Genomic DNA, 5314 nt, shown 5'->3' with positions numbered 1-5314 from the left:
CACCCACTCCCCCAACACACACCCAAACAAAAGCTGAAATTTGCTTGCAATGATTTATTCCGTTCTGCCCCCTGCCTGAAAGGCACTCTCTTTTTTTTTCCTCGCTCAACTTTATGAAGGAAACTAAACGATACGTGCGTTGTCTGCGCTTCTTCTCGTCATCGTTCGGGATCGGGGGAAGGAGCCTCTGTCGGCTGCTCGCGGTTGATCCCAGGAGTGGAAATGAAATGCAAAAACTTCTCAGCGTGGTGTGCCGTCTTCTTCCCTTCCCCACCCTTCAGCAACAAGCATTAAAATAAATAAAAAAATGGATGATTGTACCCAAAGCGCGTTCATGTACGCAGTTTGTGAGTTGGGCGCGCAGTCGAACAGAAGCAAAATGTTAATTTGGTTCACATAATCTAATTGAGCCTGTTAACTACAGTTCTTTGGAGGAACAGGCTTGATGGGCCGAATGGTCCTTGCCCTATTCCTCGGAAGGTGGTGTTCTCAGGCTTCATAATCCAAACAACCAAAGAAGTGAAGTGAGGTGATCTTCGAAGTGTAAAGGAAATTTCGATTTTAGGGCTCTTGTGTTGCAGTGGTAGTGTCCCTCCCTCTGGGTCAGAAGGTAAGGGTTCGAATCGAGGCTGCTCCAGACATGTATTACAACATCCCTGAACATCACTATTAGAAATATCTGAATCCACCGTAGAAGGGTACGTCCTTAGTGTAATATCTTGATAAAGACATGTATTTTCTTTTAAAAAAAAAACTATCTGAAATTAGTTATTTCTTGAAAGAATGAAACCGTGGGTTTAAAACAGATTATTTTCTCTGTGTAATACAACAGTCAAGCCATAAATAGTAACTTAGATAACGTCTTGTAGTCTGAAATCCCAATAATTGTAAATGAACTATGAATTAAGGTAATAGCTTGAGGATTGTATGCAGTTTTGGTCTCCCAGTCTGAGGAAGGATATTTTTGCTGTTGAGGGAATCCAGCGAAGGTTCGCCAGACTGATTCCCAGGAAAGACTGGATTGACTGGGCTTGTACTCACTGGAATTTAGAAGAGGGAGGGGGGTGGGGTCTTATAGAAACATATAAAATCCTGATGGGACTGGGCAGGTTAGATACAGGAAGAATGTTCCCAATGTTGGAGAAGTCCAGAACTTGGGATCACTGTCTAAGAATAAGGGGCAAGTTGTTCAGGAGTGAAATGGGGAAGAATATCCTCACTCAGAGAGTTGTGAACCTGTGGAATTCTTGCTCACAGGAAGTTGTTGGGGCCAGTCCATTAGATATATTCAAGAGGGAACTGGACATGGCCCTTGTGGCTAAAAAGATCATGGGGAAAGGGAGGGAATGGGATACTGAGATTGCATGATCAGTCATGATCGTATTGAATGGTGGTGCAGGCTCGAATGGCCAACTGCACCGAGGTTCTGTGTTAACAAGAAATTATGTAAACTAGAAATTATACACTGAGTGGTAGGTACAACTAAAGTGGATCGCAGGAACTTGGTCGATAGTCTGCTCAGCATATATCTGATCACTCTCAGTGGTAAAGTCCTTAGAAACTCTGCCTTCCTCACAAAGTATTTCTGCTCTTCTCGTTTTCAGCTAGATTGCCAGATACCACAGTGTACCACACCTTGGCTTCTTTGGAATGGTCTTCACCAAGTATGGCACTTGCCTGAAGAATGTCAGCTCTGCTTATAACAGTCTGGATGCTGTACATTCAATGATATAATCTTCAAATAACAGACAGCTCCATCAACTCTCCTTTCTGTGATTCTCAGCTCCTGGATCTTGCCTCCGTCTTCTTCTGCTTGCTTCATCCACACCACTGGAATCATCAGCACAGTGAGGACAGTACTGTGTCCACATTTGTATCACGTGAGCCAGTTTACATCTCCTTAGAAGGTTTGGTTTCCAATTTCAGTTTTAATATTAGCTTCTTTAGAAACATTGAAGGCCTGTTTCCCTTTTCAATTAAAGGCGTTTTATATTCACTCATGGGACATAGGAATCGCTGGCTGGGCCCAGCAGTTATTGCCCCATCCCTAGTTGCCCCCCTTGTGAAGGTGGGGGTGAGCTGCCTTCTTGAACCGCTTCAGTCCATGTGCTGTGGGTTGACCCACAATGCCCCTTAGGGAGGGAATTCCAGGATTTTGACCCAGCGACACTGAAGGAACGGGGATATATTTCCAAGTCAGAATGGTGAGTGGCTCGGAGGGGAACTTGTAGGGGGTGGTGTTGCCACAGAGACAATAAGGACTGCAGATGCTGGGACCAGAATCTATAGGTGTGAGACTGGAAAAGCACAGCAGGTCAGACAGCATCAGAAGAGCAGGAAAGTCAACCTTTCGGGCCAAAATCCTTTGCCACGTATCTGCTGCCCTTGTCCTTCTGGATGGAAGTGGTTGTGGGTTTGGAAGGTGCTGCCTGAGGATCTTTTCTGCAGAGCATCTTGTAGATGGTACACACTGCTGCTACTGAGCGTCGGTGGGGGAGGGAGTGGGATGTTTGTGGATGTGGTGCCAATCAAGCGGGGGCTGCTTTGTCCTGGATGGTGTCGAGCTTCTTGAGTGTTGTTGGAGCTGACCCCATCCAGGGGCAAGTGGGGGGTATTCCATCACACTCCTGCCTTGTGCCCTGTAGATAGCGGGACAGGCTTTGGGGAGTCAGGAGGGGAGTTACTCGCTGCAGGATTCCCAACCTCTGACCTGCTCTTGTAGCCGCTGTGTTTATGTGGTGAGTCCAGTTGAGTTTCTGGTCAATGGTAACCCCCAGGATGTTGATAGTGGGGGATTCAGTGATGGGAACACCATTGAATGTCAAGGGGCAGTGGTTAGTGTTACGAAGTTGTGTAGAGTATTCATGAATTGGAAGGCAGGAAGTTAAAATTTGTTTGTAAAAATGATAGTGGGGAAAAGCAGTGTGTGGTCCCTTTAAGAGATTGTGTTTTGCCTGTGCTTGGAAGTTTCCAAGTACTGTACAGAGAGCCCCAAAACTGAAACAAGTATATCAAAAGGCCTTATAGTTGGCAGGCAAAACAGCAGTCTTGTTTTGATCAGAGATAGCAAGAACTGCAGCTACTGGAGTCATAGATAACACTGTGTGGAGCTGGAGGAACACAGCAGCCAGGTAGCATCAGAGGAGCAGGAAAGCTGGCATTTCAGGTTGGGACCCTTCTTCAGAAATGGGGGAGGGGGGAAGGAGCTCAGAAATAAATAGAGAGGAGGGGTGAGGATGGGGAAGGTAGGTGGGACGGTGGTCGGTGAGTAGGGAGTGTTGGGGATTGGTCAGTGAGGTGGGAGGAGCGGATAGGCAGGAGAGAAGATGGACAGGTTGTGTCAGGTCAAGGAGGTGGGAATGAGAGGAAGGGTTGGCCATGGGATGAGGCCAATGGTGGAGAGATTTTAAAACTGGTGAATTCTATGTTTAGGCTATTGGGCTGTAGGCTCCCAAGGCGGAATATGAGGTGCTGTTCCTCCAGTTTCTGGGTGGCGTCATTGTGACACTGGAGGAAGCCCAGGATGGACATGTCACCCAGGGAGTGGGAGGGGGAGTTGAAATGGTTGGCAACCAGGAGGTGTTGTCATTTGTTGTGTACAGAGCGCAGGTGCTCTACAAAACAGTCTCCAGGCCTCCGCTTGGTCTCACCGATGTAGAGGAGGCCACATCGGGAGCAGCGGACACAGTAGACAAAGATTACATATGTACAGGTGAACCCCCTGTCTGATGTGAAAGGTTTGTTTTGGGCCTTGAATGGAGGTGAGGGGGGAGGTGTAGGGGCAGGTGTAGCACTTCTGCGGTTGCAGGGAAAGGTGCCGGGGGTGGTGGGTCTAGTGGGGAGTGTGGAGCGGACAAGGAGTCACGGAGAGAGTGGTCCCTATGAAAGGCAGATAGGGGTGGGGAGGGAAATATACCTTTGGTTATGGAGTTGGATTGTAGGTGGCGGAAGTGGTGGAGAATGATACATTGGATGCGGGGGTTGGTGGGGTGATATGTGAGGACCGGGGGTAGGGGATGTGAAGGCAGAGGTGCTGGAAATGCAAAAGATGCGGTTGAGTCTTGTTTGGATGTTTTGACAACAAGCTGGACTCAGCCAATTAATTTAAACCAAGCCCTTAACAATTGAAAACCAATTGAATTTAAAACTGATGGTTTTGACAACACAAAACCATTCATTTTATAAGAAATGGAGGTGTCATTGGGGGTATATAAGAAGGGGTTTTTTTGAAAATTGGGATCAGAGCCAACTGCCATCTGAAGCGAAAGCCAATCTGCAATCTGAGAAATAAACCTAGCTCTCACACAAAATCATTAAGCTCTCTTAAAAAAAGATAAAACACCATCAAAGGTACCACGGCTCATCTAGCTAAGAGTCCACACAGAAGAAATTACAGAGTAAACATCCTTGACAGCAAGATCAACAGAAGAAATGTGTTTATAACTGGAGAGACAGTGGAGAAGGCAAAACATTCCAGAAGACACATTCCGTGTGAACTTTGAGAGACTAAGTTTTAATTATTTTCGTATTGCTTGGATTTACATAAGTGGGGCCAGTGTTTATTGGAACATCATACAATTAGAATCTTGTTTTATTAGGAAATAGTTGGTACCTAGAGGGGAATTGTTCAGTTTTTCAGTAGTTCTGTTAATTTGTTCACTGTTACGGTTAGATAAATAAATTGTTAATTGTTGCTTTTAACGCGAATATCAGGGATTCCTTTAATTTAGCTATTCGTTTAACAGATTGCGAGGGGCAAGGTGAGCTTCTCTGGGTGTTTCAGGTTTAATTAGTAGAAGGAAAGCTTTACTCCTACAATGATAAATTGGGGCTGGTGTTTTGGGTTAATTATTAATCTTGTGACATTAGATTGTCTCTTATTTGAAGTGGTCATTGCCTGGCATTTGTGTTGTTACTTGCCACTTGTCAGCTCAAGCCTGGATTTGTCCAGGTCTTGTTGCATTTGGAATTGGTCAACTTCAGTGTCTGTCTCACAACATACAAGATTTGAAACCATGGATTTCATGGTGCTTTTCCCACCCTTACTTTCCCTTCTCCCCGTCCTACTCTCAGCAAAAGTGAAGAGTTACCAAAGTAAAGTTTCTTTGCAACAATTTTGGAATGTAGCAAGTTTTTAACCATCATACTTAATTGAACAAATGCTTATTACTGTACAAGTAAGTTCCTCCATGCAATGAAATCACTGTTGATCTGATAATCCTCAATTCCACTTTCCTATCTTTTCTCCATCACCCTTAACTCCCGTATTGATTAAAAATCTCTCCATTTCAGCCTTTAATATACTTAATGACCC

The sequence above is a fragment of the Rhincodon typus genome, unplaced genomic scaffold (genome assembly GCF_021869965.1).
Source record: "Rhincodon typus isolate 14 unplaced genomic scaffold, sRhiTyp1.1 hic_rhity00003642, whole genome shotgun sequence".
In the NCBI taxonomy this organism is placed as follows: domain Eukaryota; kingdom Metazoa; phylum Chordata; class Chondrichthyes; order Orectolobiformes; family Rhincodontidae; genus Rhincodon; species Rhincodon typus.
The sequence above is the reverse complement of the archived record's forward strand: the minus strand, read 5'-3'. Positions refer to the sequence as shown.